The 17,572-nt window shown below is 47.0% G+C and overlaps 1 protein-coding gene across 12 annotated transcripts in view; it reads left to right on the top strand.

Moving 5' to 3' along the window:
• The window catches only part of TRERF1 (transcriptional regulating factor 1), a 212,400-nt gene that overhangs the window by 132,086 nt on the left and 62,742 nt on the right, over positions 1-17,572 (top strand). For all 12 annotated transcript variants that reach the window (XM_086706859.1, XM_086706856.1, XM_086706862.1 and 9 more), the window contains one exon: positions 10,665-10,779. The gene's annotated coding sequence lies outside the window, so the exon portion shown is untranslated. The remainder of the gene's footprint in view (positions 1-10,664; positions 10,780-17,572) is intronic.

Here is a 17,572-nt window from a genome sequence, read left to right as displayed (position 1 = left end):
GACTGTTCATATTCTGTGCTCGGGGGTCACTTACAAGTACCTGCTTTAGGTGAAGTAAGTCTGTGGAGGATATGGGCTCCTGCTTCTCATAACATTAGGGAATACACCGTAATGTTCAATGAATTATTATCCAACAGTTAAAGCTAATATTTACAAAGAGCTTTTAATAACATGACAAAAGGCTTATGTTAGAAACAGGATACAAAATTATACATACAATATGATCTCAACCATAGTTTCTTAAAAATTTAGGAAGGAAGGAAGGAAGGAAGGAAGGAAAAGAAAGGAATGAAGGAAAAGAAAGGAAGGAAGGAAGGAAGGAAGGAAGGAAGGAAGGAAGGAGGGAGGGAAGGAAGGAAGGAAGGGAAAGAAAGAAAGAAAGAAAGAAAGAAAGAAAGAAAGAAAGAAAGAAAGAAAGAAAGAAAGAAAGAAAGAAAGAAAGAAAGAAAGAAAAGAAAGAAAGGAAAGAAAGAGAAAGAAAGAAAAAGATTCCCACAAAGTGATGAGAGTTTGAGGAGTTTTCCTTTTTATTTTGTATATTTTAAAATATTTACACTCACGGTACCAGATATCCCACCCCTGACACTTGACAGAGGCTTTGGGGCTTCAAGGGAACCCCTGTGTCAGAGGAGACAACCAGCTCCTCTGGATCCTGTCAGAGGTTACCAGGAAGGCTTAGATTTGGGGGTAACAGTTGAAGGGGGAGGGATGGGAGAGTCAAAAGGTTGCAAGGAGACCCTCTCTCCTGCTTATGTAATTGCTCTAAGGAGAGAGGAGGGAAGAGAGAGAGAGAGAGAGAGAGAGAGAGAGAGAGGGATCGGGGCTCAGCAAGTGAGCTCCTGGCTGCTTGTCATGTGAAGAAAACTGATGTGAGCGACACTTTCCTCCTCTGCTTCCTGCCCTGCTTTTTTGTTCTTTGTGTCGTGAATAATGTGAATACAGGTTCCTCATACTTGGAGTTATTTTTACAAGGTCTCCTCTCTGCTTCAGATGACTCAGAGCTGGGGCCTTCTCTTGAAGATGTTCCTTGGGAAGCGCTCGAGGAGATGCTGAACCCTGGGCGATCTGGGGGTCAGGAGTGTGTGCCCTGCCCCAGACCTATCCTGGTCTTTTTTTTTTTTTTTTTTCTTTTTCCTTGGAGCCATGTCCACTGGAGGGAGGAAGTAGTGGCTGGAGGGAAAGGCCTTGCTGGAGGCAAGACGGCTGGGGTTTGCAGGCCCCAGAGGCCAGTGGCTCTAGTCTAAAGGCATGAAAGCTATCTGAGCAGTGGTCACCACGCACCCAGGGAAAAGGATTAGAGAGACCTGTTTTCCTGTCTCCTGCTGCCCCTGCTGGTCCTGTGTTCCTAGAGAGTAGAGGCTGCGTCTTACTCTCCGTTTCGTCCAGCACTGTGACCCAGTGAACGGGTGTTGGGTACATAAATTCATGCAAGAGAAGCCCCTTTGCATGGGTAAAGCTGAATTACCTGGACATGCCCGTGGACGATGCTGGCTTCTCGATCCGCTCCAGAAGACACGCGTGCCCAGACTCTGGCATGTGGACTGAAAGTTGTTACTCTCAGAACCGGCATCGTCTGACCTGACCCCTCGTAACCGCTCTGAGAGGCAGGGTCTTCTTTTCAGTTTTCCAGGGGGTCAGGGAGATCGCCCCGGTGTTGTGCAGTTAGTAAGAGGCACGGCTGGATTCTTCTGCCCTAAATCTGCTGACTCCCTGGCTGTTTCCCTGACCCTGTGTTGCCCTGGGAAACCCCAGAAGTAGAGGCTTTGCTGCTTTTGGAACAGATTCCATGCCTTCCTTCGTTCACAGCTGTGGTGCCATCCTTCCAAAAGAACCGACCTTTTCCCTCCTGCCCTGCCTGTAGCGGGAGAGTGGGTCTCAGCCACTTGCTGCCCAACAACCCTTGGAAGAATTATGGTGGGAAGGCCCCTCTCAGACTCCTCTTCTCTGACGGCTTTGGAGAAAGGGGGGGCGATTGGGGAATACTCGCTTTTCCCTCCAGATCTCCCCAACCCCCAACTCCCTTTCCTGCTGTCTTAGATCACATAGTCCCCATCTTAAAACCCAGGTTGACCATTTGGAACTCAGAATGCATTTTCCCATAGAGGTGGCTTGATCATGACGCTTGGTCTGCCTGTGATGTACCTGAGATAGAATATTATGGCCAAGCCGAGAGCTAGTATTAGTGTTAATGATTTTGTTGATTGATTGATTAATTAATAATGTCATTGCCATCTGTTGCTTGGAAGCAGTCTCCTTACTGGTCTGTCCTTTTCCACTCTTGTCCTGTAGTTTGTTCTCTGTGTGAAATGTTAACCAAGCCCCATCTCTCCTCTGCTCGGAGTCACCCAGTGGCTTCCTGTCCCTGCCACCTGGCCCCTGCCTGCCTCACTGACCTCTCTACCAGCCCTCTCTCCCCCTCCCCCACGCTCATATCACCAAAGGACCGGGCACCCTCTCTTCCCGCTGCCTGGAGCTTTCTTGCCTCCTCCTACTGCCTTGTTCAGTCTCAGTTCATTCAGATCTCTGCCCAGGTGTCACTTCTTTGGGCGACCTTCCCTGTTCACTCTTCAGAGAAGTGACCTCAGGCATCCATTCCCCTCACCACTCTGTCTCCTAACCCTGGCTTCTTTTCCTTCCTGGCATTATCATTCCCCCACTTCCGTTGCTGGTGTATTTGTTTCCTTATGTACTCTCGGTCTTCTCTAGAAGAAAGTCAGCTCCACACAGGCAGGGACGTGGTTTCTTGTATTTACTCCTCTGTTTCCAACACTAGAAGATACCTGACACATAGTAGGTGCTCGATAAATACTTCTAAATAAATAGATGCACGGATGAATGAATGACTATCTACACCTGACTAACAGGCAGACTGTGGTTTCCTGGGGAATTTACCACACATTCCAAACAACAATGCCAGAAATGAATATCTGTCTCTCGTAGTCCTTAGGATTCCAAGTGCAGGGACTTCATTTTAAAAATGAGTTGATAGAGGGGCACCTGGGTGGCTCAGTCGGTTAAGCGTTGGACTTAGGCTCAGGGCATGATCTCGCAGTCCGTTAATTTGAGCCCCACGTCAAGCTCTGTGCTGACAGCTCAGAGCCTGAAGCCTGCTTCAGATTCTATGTCTCCCCCTCTGCCCCTCCCCTACTTGCACCTCCGTCTCTCTCTCTCTCTCAAAAGTAAATAAACATTCAAAAAAAATTTTTAATGAGTTCGTAGAGGAGCACCTGGGTGACTCAGTCGGTTGAGCATCCGACTCTTGGTTTCAGCTCAGGTCATGATCGCAGGGTCATGGGATCGAACCCCTCGCTCAGCATGGAACCTGCTTGGGATTCTCTCTCTCCCTCTCTTTCTCTGCCCCTCCCTCCCACCTCCCTCTCTAAAATAAAAAATAAATAAAAATAAAAATGAGTTAAGAGATTATTTTGCATTCTGCATTCTTGACAAATACAGACATCTGTTTGCTTAGACAGTTGTTCTCAGTGTTCTGAATTTGACAAAGGACGGGGTTAGGGGCACTTTGGTCTTGTCAGTCTCTCAGTTTTACTCAGAATGGCTGTGTTTTCTTGAGTACTCTAGAGCAGAGTTTCTTACCTCAGCACTACTGACCTTTGGGACCAGGTCATTCTTGTTGTGGGGACTGCCTTGTGTGCTTTAGGATATTTAGCAGCACCTCTGGCCCCTGCCCATTAGATGCTAAGTAGAACCACCCCCCGCCAAAGCTCTGACAACCAAAAGCTGTCTCTGGACATTGCCAGGTGTTCCTTGCAGGGCAAAAATCACCTGACGTTGAGAACCACTGCTCTACCATATGCCGGAAGCCTCCTCCTCCCCCACAACAAAGCATTATCCCACCCCAAATGTCACTGGTGCCAAGGTAGAGATACTGCGCTCTAGAAGAATTCTGTCACACAAAACTCTTGGTTAGCAGCGATGGAAACTCTGTGTTCTGTGCCATCCAATATGGTAGCCACTAACTCCGTGAGGCTACCGAGTACTCAAAATGTGACTAGTAAGACTGAAGAACTGAGTTTTTACATTCATTTCATTTTAATTAATGTAGTTGGAGATAGCCACTTGTGGCCAGCGGCTACCATGCTGGACAGAGCAGCTGGAGAGACCAGGGCTGATCACACTTTAGTGTGCCCACCGATCACCGGGGGCAGTGAGGCTAATTCAGCAAGCCTGTCCTGCTACAAAGTGGCTTTGAACTTTCTTGTTTTCGTGTAATTGAGTGTGAAATTTTGCATCCTGTTGCATTGTAGAGCTAGGGAATTTCGTTCCCAATATTTAAGTGTATTTCAGGAACACATCAGGTTAATCCTGTGGCTCCGAGGGTAAAGGTGGTAAAGCAGGGTGAGAGGACAGAGGTGTGTTGGTGAGGGAACACTACGGAGAGAACTTCATGAAAGAAATAGTATTCGTCTCTAACAATGAGGATTTTGTTTCCCTCTTTTGGAATTTCCTCAGATTTAATCTCTGGAATGGAAAACAACGTTTAGATGCTACACTGTATACACAAGCAAAGGGAGCAGGGTCAGGGTCCTACTGTAACTCTCTGGGCCACTGCAAGGCTGCTCTGGGAAGTAAGCCCAGCACCCACGACCTCCTTAAGTAGCGGTTCTCAGCCTTGGCCACATATTACAACCACTTGGCAAGCTTTAAACACTATTGTTTAATAGGTTTGTGGTAGAACCCAGGCATCCGTGGTTTCTAAAGCTCCCCAGATAATTTTGATGTGCGATCAGGATTGAGAACTGCTGTGTGCTAGCCCACGGGACGCAATGGTGAAAAAAAAACAAGACATTGCCCATGCCGTAGTAGGGCTTACAGTCTGACTGGGGGCATCCAACTTGTGAATCACATAATCAACTAATTGCAACTCTCTTAAGTGTGGCTGCACACCTTATGTTTCGGGAGAGTCAAAGAAGTCTCACTGAAGCTATAACCTGTAAAGCTTGACTAGATGTTAATGAATGGGGAGCTAGGAAACAAGCATCCTAGCGGGATCGGTATGTGCAAAGGCCCTGGGGTAGGAAAGAGCTTGGGGTGTGTGAAACCCTAAAGACAAGCTGGCTGGAGCTGTGAGCAAGGAGGTTGGAGAGTGGATAGTGGCCTGTTGTTCACTGTCAGTCTACAGTGAGTCCGTCTGATACATTCTCAGTGTTCAAGGTATCCTGATATAGATGTGAATGGCCCAGCTTCTGTGTTCTGGAATAACCAGGTGCATGACGGCTGGATTACATGAGCTACCCCGTCTCACAATAGTCTGGGCAGGATCCCCTCTTGCCAGACAGCTCTTTTCTCAGCCTCAGTGGGAGTGGGAGTGGGGCACCAAAAGAAGAGATGTTTGGACAGAGAATGAGAATTTCCCCCACAGCTTCCAGGCCTCCCCTGGCTGTTGAGGGAATGTGTCTCACTTGAAAATCAGCCTTTCCATGCCACCAGTGTCCTTGCAATGGGATTCATTTGACAGAATGGTGGGGTCTGAGAGTTCTCATTGCATCGATTACTCTTCGTACTGTTGCTTAGCTGTTCTTTAAGTTTTATTTAATTTATTTATTTTGAGAGAGACGGAGACAGAGTAAGCAGGGCAAGGGGTAGAGAGAGGGAGGGAGAGAATCTCAAGCAGGCTCTGCACTGTCCGTGCAGAGCCCAGTGCGGGGCTCGAACCCCCAAAACCATGAGATCATGACCTGAGCCAAAACTGAGAGTCGGACACTTAACCCAGGCACCCCTCTTAGCTGTTTTTAAATTAGAGCCACAGATTGAATCCTCCTCCTCCTCATTTTTCTTCTCCTCCCCCTCCTCCTCTTCCTTCATTTTAAAATCTGTGCCAATTTCTAATTTATTCTGGGTGGCATGGAGGGAATTCTTTGCACTTCGTTTTGTCCTGCTTCCCACTTCAGAAGCTCCCTCTTGGATATCCTGTGTCCTCTCTGCTCCCCCAGTGAAACCTTCCCTGACCAGGTCCAAGTGGGATGTGAGCTTTTCTTTTCATTTCAACTGCTTTGTGGCTGAGGAGAGCCCTTCCTCTTTGGTTTGAGCCTCTCAGTGCCCATTTAAAGTGTTTATTTCTGTCCATTAATTTTTTCCCTTCCCCCCCAGATCTTTCAATCTTTGTCTCCCCACCCCCGTTAACTCTAACAACAGTGTATAAGGGGGCATTTATCACCATGAGTGTGCAGAAGGGAAAATGAGGCCCAGACGGCAGTGTGGGGCGGGGGAAAGACTCTGGCCTTGCCTGGTGGCTTGCTCACTGCAGATCCCTGGAAACGCACACAACCTTCCAGGGCTGCGACCTCACTGGTCGTACAGGAAAGAGATCGTAAGATTTCTGTCCCCGTAAGGTGGTGTGGCAATGGAGTAAAGAGGAAGGGCTTCCGGGCTTCGTGTTCTGGCTCTGCCACTCAAGTTTTGTGGTCTTGGGCAAGTCAGCAGGCCTCAGTTTCCTACTTGTACAATGGTCGTCCCCACAGTGACTCTGCAGGATGGTTGTAAATATCAGAGGTGATCGCTGGGAAGTCCCAGGACCATGCCTAGGCTTGTTGGGTCTTCAGGATGTGGTCGCTGTCCCATCCCCTCAGCCATCTGGGACTCAGATGTTTGTCTGAAGGAACTCTAGCTGTTAGTGGTGGGAGCCCAGAGCTCCTGGCTGGAGCTACCCATAAATCCTTGGAGGGGCATCTGGATTCCTCCAGTGCAGTTGAGCGTGGGGCAGATGAGGTGGGGCTCAGTGAGGGTTAACCCTGGTGTGGAGTGGGGACTCTCAGCAAGGTGGCCGAGGACCATCGAGGGCACACACCAAGAAACAGTGAGTCATCAGGACAACTGGCCACTGCTGGGTGACCCCTGAGCCCTTGCAGAGCTGCCCTACAGCCCCAGTAGTGGCTGGGAGATCATCTCGTGGACTCCTCCCCATTGAGGGAGGGGCATGGTGGTCCCTGCTCCCCGCTCGCTGGCATGTAGTGATGCTATACCACCCCTTATGCAGGGCCTGTTGGGAGCCAGGCAGTGTGCCGGCTGATTTTGCCGATCTCCTTGAGACCCCTGCAAGGAGGCACTGCTAATCCCATTGTAATAGAAGAATAAGGCCAGGGGCGCCTGGGTGGCTCGCTCATTTAGGTGTCCAACTTCAGCTCAGGTCATGATCTCACAGTTTGTGGGTTCGAGCCCCGCGTCAGGCTCTGTGCTGACAGCTTGGAGCCCGGAGCCTGCTTTGGAGTCTGTGTCTCCCTCTGCCTCTGCTCCTCCCCCACTCATGCTCTGTCTCTCTCTCTCTCAAAAATAAATAAACATTAAAAAAAAATTTTTTTTTAAATAGAAGAATAAGGCCAAGTAGCCAGTGAGGGGACAGGGTCAGATTTGAACCCAAAGCCCCAAAGCTCCTGTTCCATGCATGAAATTGTATAAACTTCCTTAAAGTACCACCCCCCAGGATGTTTCTCTAGCAATAATCTTAATAATGGAATGCTTGTCCACATCCCAGAACGCACACACTGTCTGTCTTCTCAGCGTTCACCAACTAATTTTTACTACTGGCCAAATTGAATTTAGCCAAGTCACCCACTGCTGAAAAGAAAATAGGTAATAATGCCAACAACCTGGTCGGAAATTGGAGGTAGAGAGCAAGGTGGCCCCTATTTTGGATGCCTCATGCCGGTGTAGGAGGAGAATTGCACCTTATGTGTATCTCTGTGCACCCTTATTACACTCCTGGCTTGCCATATGTAACTTCTTGGACACTTTTTTTTTAAATATATTTATTTATTTATTTATTTTATTAAAAAAATTTTTTAATGTTTATTTATTTTTGAGAGAGGGAGAGAGAAAGAGAGAGAGACAGAGTACGAGCCGGGGAGGGGCAGAGAGAGGGGGAGACACAGAATCTGAAGCAGGCTCTAGGCTCTGAGCTGTCAGCACAGAACCCGACGCGGGGCTTGAACTCACGGACCACGAGATCGTGACCTGGCTGAAGTCGGACGCTTAACCGACTGAGCCACCCAGGCGCCCCTTATTTTTTTTATTTCTGAGAGAGGGAGTGCATGCAAGCAGAGGAGGGGCAGAGGGAGAGGAAGAGAGAGAGAATCCCAAGCAGGCTCTACGCTGTCAGCACAGAGCCCGACGTGGGGCTTGAACTCAACAAACTGTGAGATCATGATTTGAGCCGAAATCAGGAGTCGGACGCTTAACTAAACTGAGCTACCCAGGCTCCCCTTCTTGGGCACTTTTGAAAAACCTGCACATCTAATGCTTCCCTTGACTACCACAGTGATTGAAGCATGGTGTGAGGCCAAGAACTGATGTGATTTACAAGCCTCCTTTCATAGCTAGAACATGCCACATACTCCTTCCCACCATAGGACCTTTGCCCAGGCTGTTCATTGTGTCGGCAACACCTTTTCTCTCTCTTTTCCCTCCTGCCCTCCCTATTTTGCTTCACTAATGTATTCTTAGGGCTCAGATTAAAGACTGATACCAGTGACCCTTTTCCATGCTAGGTCTATCCCCTGTCACATGTTCATACAGCAGAGGCCATATTTCTTTAGAGCATATCACGATTACAGTTATTTCTGATTTGCTGATGTTTGTTTTTCCTGCTAGACTTTAAGCTCCACGAAGGCAAGGACCACGTTGGTCTCAACTGTTCTCTGCCTAGTGCCTTGCATTTGGCCTGGTACATACTAGTCATCAGTCACCATTGGATAGATGAATGAACGGTTGGAGAGATGGGTTGAGCTGGTTAACCTCACTTCCTCTCCCTTAGTTCCAGCCAATATGCTCTTCTTAACAGGGTAGGGAGGTTGTAATTACCTGCTTCTATGTCTGTCTTGGGCCTCTCTGTAGGAGAACCCATCTTGAGACGTGGGAGGCTAGCCCAGCGCCTGACATAGAGTAGATGACCAATAACATTTGACTCTCTGGTTGTCTAAGCTTAGCCCTTGCCCATGAGACAGCCAGCTGCAGGGACTCAGGCTGCATCAGGGAAGTTAGCCATGGAAAGTCTTGGAAGTCCATCCCTGCTTCCCACCCCACGCCACGGGTTAGCTTCTGGCTAATGTCTACCTCTCCGGTTGCCAGCTACTATATTGACTTATTTGTGCATAAACAGTTATTCCCATAACCTTCCCAGCATACAGAGATGATGATATACAATCTTTATAACATCACAGACATCGCTTCAAAAGCATTCTGTTGCTATAGGACTGTTTATGCTGTGCTTATCGCTAGAATTTCATGAGTGACAAACTCCCAAATTGCATATGATTGAGCATTTGAAGCAGGGAGTGAGGCTATATGGGTTGTTTGCATTAAAAAAAAAAGACTTTGAGAAGGGAAGTTTTTCTTCTATAGATTTATCTTCTAAAGTTTAAAATAAGAACTACTTAAAAGCGGAGAGTTTAGAAGAACGAACATTTTCTCTTAAACATTCAAATGGGTGAAAATGACTTGTAATCTCTCCCTCAAGTATTAAGGCAATAGGCATTTAAAGGCTTTTTTTGGAGCTGGCTGTCACAGACAAAGGATTTCTCAATTTAAAAAAAAAATCATTTTTATGGCATTAAATAATAGGAATGAACACCAGCAGCCCTCTTGACATTTCGGAACTGATTTATTTTCCGAAATGTCCCAGTCCGTTTTAATAGATGACACTTTGTCCTTCCTCTTCAGGGCCGTGGCTTCGGCTGGGGTGGCCACAGTTAGGGTTGAGAAGTTGAGGCTAGAGCCCTTGCAGGGCACACAACTTTTGACCAGGTTCCATGAGCCTCGTGCTCTGTAACCTGAGCCCAGCAAGTTCCACCACCTCTATCTCCTACGCTTTCCCGAAGTCCCTGCTGTGGCCCTCCTTCCCGGAGAGAGGCTCGCCGATCTGATGAATTTGACATCAGCTGTACTGTGAGCCGTTCCGTCTGAACCCAGAGATCAGCCAGACGTCTTGGGAAAGCCTGACTCTGTGTAACTAACTTCTGCTGTAGCTAGCGATGCTGTTCAGCTGTGGTCTGTGGAATGATGGCTAGCTGCAAATCGCTTACCGGGCTGCGAGACAAGTACAGAAAGGGCAAGTAAGCACTTGGAAACCTCTGTACCGACTGGACGGGGCAGTCGGTCGAATCGAATAGTTTGAGAGGTGGTGCTCTGGAGGGGCAGTTTTTCACTTCATTTTTCTACCAGTTCATTTTTATTACCTTTGATAAAAGTGCTTTTTCATCGGCGGTGGGTTGGAAATTAAAACAAAAACAGGGACACCTCGCCCTTCCTGACAAGCGTTTTGGGAAGTCTCGTGCGGAGCACACTCGGGCTGCCTCTGCTCCCCTGTGGGACAGGTAGGCTGTTGAATGAATTTGGGGAAATCACAGCACTTACCAAATTATATTGTAATGAAATGTGCACCCCCCCCCACCTCTCTCTCTTGCTAAACTTTTTGAGAACAGTGAATACATCTAATTCATCTGTGTCGCCTTGTTCCTCATACCCCCGCATGGCACATTATGGGGCACGGGAAATGTTTGTCTCATCCATGCCTGCTCCCCGAGGACATGAGAGTGAGTGAGGCCAGCTTCAGGAACTCCCTGGGCTTTTGGTTGGTATCCCCTGCAGGCTGGTGATGGAGAGCTAGGAGTGAACGATGAAGGAGTGATCTTTCCTGCTCTTTTCCCCCACAGAACCAGGCCTCCTCTTCCCACCTGCCCAGCAGCATGAGAGCAGCATGACTGGCCGGCCACAGGAGAAGCCCCCAGAGCCAAGCCCCCAACTCAACCATCTGCTGCGGAGGTCAAGGTGAGCTTGCTTCCCTTCTCCTAGAAGGTTCAGGCATTGTTATTCTAACTAATTCTCTATGCTCTTGTGATCGCGCAGCTTGTGCTGGGAGAATGGGGTTTACTGGCACATGGGTAGGCTTAGAAAGTGCATGTCAGCCTGGCAGGGCAAAGCATGCCCATTGCAGGTAATAGACAGGCCATTGGTGGAACAGAAACGACGCTGAATTGAGTATTTAGGGCCTCAAGCTCTCATTAGTCCTCTACGACCTCCTGAATCTGGGACCTTTGGCAGATCTCTTAGGACTTGTAGAGCCAGGGAAATTTGGGTGAAGGAATCTCTGGAAAAATGGCATTGGAAGGACCGTCACTCCGTGGTCTGGGACTCCCAAGACATCCCAGACAGACTCCTGTCCCACATAGGGTCATAAGGGGTCTTAGAAGATCACCCAGGCCAATTCCTAACCAGTGTTGAGCAGTGGTTGGAAAACTCTTCCTGGTTTGGGACAAATTCTTCTCTGTAATTCCTGTCTGCCCTTCTCTGCTCTGCCATTTGGAGCCACAAAGACTGGACTTCCAGAAACTCTTCCATGTGACTCTCTTCACATTTGAAGATGGCTGTCATGACTTTGCTTTCCTTGCTTGTATCCATTCTCCCTAGAGACTGGCACCACTCACCTTGTCCTCTTGTCCCTCTCCATGTTGGAAAGGGCTCCCGTGTTGGCCCTGCCACTCGCCAGCCTGTGCCGTACTCAACGGAGAAGCCTCCGTTCATCATTCTTTCTTCACTCCATTTAAAGAGCCTCCTCAGGGGCAAGGGAAGCAAAAATAATATGAAAACAGGGAGAGGGACAAAACAGAAGAGATCCTTAAATACAGAGAACAAACTGAGGGCTGCTGGAAGGGCTGTGGGTGGGGGGATGAGCTAAATTGGCAAGGGGCATTAAGGAAGACACTTGTTGGGATGAGCACTGGGTGTTATACATAGGGGATGAGTCACTGGAATCTACTCCTGAAATCATTATAACATTATATGCTAACTAACTTGGATGTAAATTTTAAAAATAAATAAAATAAAAATTAAAAAAAAAAAGAGCCTCCTTTGGGACAGTCACTGTGCTAGACATGAAGTACATCAAGACAGAATAGGTTTGGATCCTTGGAGAGAGTTTGAAATAAGCACTGAACCCCTTCTGTGTGCTCCTTTTTTATAGATTATCTCTTTTCAACTTTTTTCTCAAATGTTCCATGAGTGCTTGAAAAACCTGTGTATTCTATAATTAGTGGATATAGTTTTCTGTATATGATCATCAAAATAAATTAGTCTGTTATACTTTTCAGATCATCTATAATTCGTCCTATTTTTGTCCAGTGACTCTATCGATTATCGATATTATCTTAAAAATCTCCCATTGGATTTGTCAGTTTCTCCTTGTAGTGCTGAAATTTTTGTTTTACGTGTTTTAAGGCAGTGCTGTTTAGAATCCGTGTGTATTATTGGTGAATTCAGATACGTTTGTACCACCTTTATATACTTGCAACTTTTTCTGCTCTTTCTTCTAGATTGAGGTGTTTTTCTCCCTCATTCCATTTTCCATCGTCTTATTTGGAAGTTACACACTCTCATCTTTCAGTAGTTACTCCAGCTGTTGTAACTGGTGTACTTACCGAAGGCTAAAATTAATCTGGGTCTTTATCTTCCTCCCCAACAATGCAAGAACCAGACAGTAGTTCAATTCTAGTTCAGTGCCTCTCCCAATTTATATACAATTATTTTACTATTTTTTAACATTTTATATAGTTTTGAGAGACAGAGCGAGACAGAGCATGAGACAGAGCACGAGTCGGGGAGGGGCAGAGAGAGGCAGAAACACAGAATCTAAAGCAGGCCCCAGAGGCTCTGAGTTGTCAGCACAGAGCCTGACGCAGGCCTCGAACTCACGGACCACGAGATCATGACCTGAGCCGAAGTCCGACGCTTAACCGACTGAGCCACCCAGGCTCCCCTACAATTATTTAAAAAAAAAATTTTTAACGGTTATTTATTTTGGGGAGAGAGAGAGACAGAGTGTGAGCAGGGAGGGGCAGACAGAGGGAGACACAGAATCTGAAGCAGGCTCCAAGCTCTGAGCTGTCAGTGCAGAGCCCGAAGCACGGCTCGAACCCATGAACTGCAAAATCATGATCCGAGCCGAAGTTGGGTGCTCAACCAACTAAGCCACCCAGGTGCCCCTATACAATTATTATGCTGTGTTTTCATTCTGTCCTGGTTTTTTCCCCTACCAGTCAGACATCGTTGTTTTATATAGTAAGTGTTGATACGGATGTATCTACATACTTATCATTATCTTTTCTTACCCTTGTTTCATGAATCTGAGGTCATTTTCCTTCTGCATGAAATAAATACTTTAGCATCAGCCTTTAGTGAGAGCCTGTTGGTTGTAAATTCTCAAAGATTTTTTCCAGTTTGCTTTGGTTTTGGGGCTTTTGTTGGCTTGAAAATAAATGTCTTTATTTTGCTCTCCATTTTGAGAGGTAGCTTTACTGAATATATTCTCTTAGGTCATTGAGGCCGTTATTTCACTGCTTCTGGCCTTGAGATTGCTGTTGAGAAAGTCGGCCTTCAGTGTAATTGCTGTTCCTTTACAAGTGACCTGGCATTTCTCTCTGGCTGGGTTAAAAACAACGGTTTTTGTCTGTCTGTTTGGTTTTGGTTTTAATAGTCCTGGAAATTTCTCACCTTTCATTTATTTGAATATTGCCTCTTTTCTGTTCCCTCTGATACCTTCTTCTGAAACTCCTATTAGACTTATGTTAGGCCTTCTCACTCTGTTCTCTGTATCTTTTTTTTTTTTTTTAACATTTATTTATTTTTGAGAGAGAGAGCGTGAGTGGGGAGGGGCAGAGAGAGAGGGAGACCCGGAATCTGAAGCAGGCTCTGTGCTGACAGCTCAGAGGCAGACATCGGACTCACAAACCGTGAGATCATGACCTGAGCCAAAGTTGGATGCCCAACTGACTTGAGCCACCCAGGCGCCCCTGCTCTCTGTATCTCTTAACCTCTCTTTTTCTCTGGGCTGAACTCAATAATTACTTCACATCTGCCTTCCATCCAACTCCTGTATTCTGTGATTCACATGCTGTTTAATCCACCCACTGATTCCATCCATTTTCTTTTTGATACTTTTATTTATCGTTTCTAGAAGTTCTGGTTCATTATACTTCAGATCTGCTTGGTGATTTTTTTCCTAGTCTCTTATTTCCTGCTCATGTTTGCAAACTTCTTTTTTTATTTCTTTAATATATTCAGGTAGCTATTTGGACATCGTAACATTTCGTGTCTGGTAATTCCAGACTCTGAAATGCTTGTGGGTCTAGTTCTGCTGATTAGTACTCATGGCGCCTTGTTTCCTGTGCACTGTTCGTTTTCCTTGCAACTTGAAGAATTACTTGAGGTATTCGTTGATGTTGACTTTTCCAGAGAGAATTTCTATTAATTTCTGCTAATTGCTTGCAGGGCACTAACATCCAGAAATCACTTTAAATTGATTTTCTGCCGAAGACTTCTCTAGCTACATAAGAAGCATCAATTCAAATTCCAAACCTGTGTGAGGTCCAGATTGTGGTTACAGATTTCCAGAAGAGATCTGTCTCCCATTCTACCAGCCCAAGGTCAGGTTTCCTTGCAGTCCCCTTCTGTGTTGTGCATCTATTTCTTATTCCCTGAGGGTGGGGCCTTCCACCCCAACTTTATGGAGGAACTAGGTTTTTTCTTCTGGCCCCTGAGCCCTGTGCAGCTCTCCTGGCAAACATAGAATCTCTAGGGTTCGACAGGAACCCTCAGGGCAAAAGTCAGCTTTGCTGCTAGCCCACTTCTGAGGGTTGCTGCTTTGGGTTTGTTTTTGGTCTTTGAAGAATCCTTCCATTAGCACAGCTCGGTGATGTGTATACACTTCTTCTGTTTTACATTTTATCCAGCATGTCAGTTGTTTCGACAGGGAAGGTCAAGAGGGCACCTGGACTGCCATATTGCCAGAAAGTGTATCTTCTTTCTTCCCCACCATAGCTCTGAGGGGCAGCAACTACTAGTCCTTGTTCACAGAAGAGTGAACCAAGGCTCAGAGAGGGCACGTAACTGGCTGCAGTCACAGGGCTAACAGGTGATGCATTGTGAGGTATGTCCTCTCCTGTCCCCCTTTCCCACTTTCCCTCTCCCCAAGGTAACTGTTGACCATTTTTGGCGGATGAACTTTATGCTCACAAGGGATAAGGAGTCCCTAGCAGAATGCTTTAAATAGCTGAACAGCTTTGGGAAATTTGTTTACGAATCTATTGTTTATCTTCCTTGAGAGAGGAAATGGCTTCTGCATATTTTGTGGCCTATTTCTCCAGCAGTCACCAGCAACTTTCCCGCTTCACTCCCACTCCTCAAAGGCCTCCTGGCTCCAGTGCCAGACACATGTGCGTCTCCTCCAAATCCCAGCTTCCTCTCCTCTGCATGCCACTCTCTCCTTCCCAGTCTCCTCCCTCCTCTTCCCCTGCCCCCACCCTTTCTGCTGTCGGAAAAGGTCTCTTGGTATGTGCCGTTCGTTGGAGGAGAGGCCACAGAGCACAGTGGGTAGGCTTTTTGAGCTTTGGGGGTAGGGAGAAAGAGCTGAGTTTGAACCTCACTCTGCCACTTACTAGCTCGGGGTCTCTGAGCTTCAGTTTCTTCATCTGTAACAGGGGGACAATAGACCGACCTATTTAAGGACTAAGTAAGACTGTGCACGTTGAGCTGGTGACAGGAACTTGGAGCACCTCAGCACTGAGTCTGTGGTAGTCGATATTATTATGACTGAGACAGACCCCTTGAAGGCCCGAACTTTCGTTCAGTGGTACTTTTAAGTTGACAAAAGCTGGTTTATGAAACATGATGAAAATGGAGGCAGAAATCTAGGGGCGGTGTGGGATTCCCAGCTTCACCATTATGTTCTTCAAACTGGGGTATTTTTTAAAGAAAGTTTGAGGGAAAACAGAGCCTACACTGGTCTGGCCAGTATTTGCAGAGGATATAAACCAAGGGTTCTGGAAGTGAGATACTCAAGAATCTCGGTCCTTCCTCCAAGATGTGCCCTCTGTCATGGAACCGTGAGGGGGCTGGGGCCTCATGACGCTTTTCCCTTGCGGACTGGGGACTTTTCCTTTGTGGACCCCCCAGATCAAGGGAGGGCACAACCAATCCACTGGACACATGTCCAGCGAGGGTGAGAGAGAACGGACACATGTCCGTTTTACTTTCATCCTTATAGCCGGCGTGACACTTTATTTCACACACTCCCTTCTATTAAGTGGCTTTATATCACTCTCAGATTTATATCGCTTCCTGATTTGAGATCTGTCAGGCAATGACTTTATTCAGCGTCTGCTATTCATAGTGACCGTAGGCTTTATACAGTAGGCAAATGGCATAAGAAAAAAATGCATAGAGTTGGTGGGACCCTAAAACTACTCTAAAAAATAGAATCTATTAATTTGAAAAGACTTTATGACCATAAACAGACATAACGGATAAACCATCTTCATGAGATTAAGTGTTGGGTATACAGAATGGGTTGCCGTAGGGGGACAGCACTGTATCCTGTTGAGTGGCCAAGGAAGGCTGGAGCAGGCAGGCTGGAGCTGGCCCGATGGGGCGGGTAGAGTGAGGCAGCTGGGTGTAGAAAAGGTGTGAACCAACGTGAACAGAGATGGGTGTTCTCATGAGCCAGTGAGACTCAGTGCGGTGCTTCTGGCTGGCTCCTCTCGGAGAGCCACGTCCACTAGCATATCAAAAGCCCTGAGAAGTCCTGCAGTCAATGTTTGACTGTGTTTCACCAAGCTTCCCAAGTGTGTTTGACCAGTCGTGGCCAGTGAACATGGTGGTCTTGGGTGGATTAGCATTTGGCTTCTGTCTCACTAACAAATGCTTCAGTTGACTCTAGGTCCTCAGCTCACTGTTGTAAAACAGTGATTGGCAACTTTCTTTAAAAATGCAGTCTGTAAGTATCAGCGATTTACTTGGAATCAACTACTTGTCTTCCTTTTCCAGGTGTTGCTCAACTCTCTAGAAGGATGCAGGTTCTAGGAGCCTGGGCGCTGATGTTGCTATGGTTAGAGAGGGGCTTCTTTGTTCTCCACAACTCCCAAGATGATGTCCTAGATATGCTCCACCCAGCTGAGGGGCCAGGCCTAACCCCACCCCTGCCTGCAAACCTCAAAGTCTATTAACAGCTCTCTCCCCATGATGACTCATGCTTCCTGTCCCTCCTCCATTCGAGTTACTCAGAGCCGTGAGCCAAGATTGATTACTTATACCATCCAACCGTCTTTGCCCAGAGAGAGCTCAACTGGTAGATGAAATAGTCTTCATTGGGTGACAACCCAGCCCAAGTTCTGTTTGTCAGCCCCGCACAGGGAAACAAGGGGTTTATCCTAGGTGTAGTCGTGGAGGCCGTTTTCCAGAACCAGGAAGTTCAACACATTATGTCTGGGGCTGTCTAGGAGTTTGGGGGGAGTTTGGGGAGCCAGGATTATTATGGATACAGAGACCAGAGGAGCCCCAGGCAAAGGATTCCTATGCTGGCAGGGGCACTAAAAGCCACTGGATAAATGATTTTTTTTTTAATGTTTATTTATTTCTGAGAGAGAGAGAGAGAGAGAGCAGGGGAGGGACAGAGAGAGAGAGAGGGAGACACAGAATCCGAAGCAGGCTCCAGGCTCTGAGCTGTTAGCACAGAGCCTGATACCAGGCTCAAACTCACAGACTGCAAGATCATGACCTGAGCTGAAGTCAG

This window comes from Puma concolor, chromosome B2, assembly GCF_028749965.1.
Source record: "Puma concolor isolate L17-30 chromosome B2, mPumCon1.1.hap2, whole genome shotgun sequence".
Lineage (NCBI taxonomy): Eukaryota > Metazoa > Chordata > Mammalia > Carnivora > Felidae > Puma > Puma concolor.
This window is presented reverse-complemented; position numbering and strand designations above follow the sequence as displayed.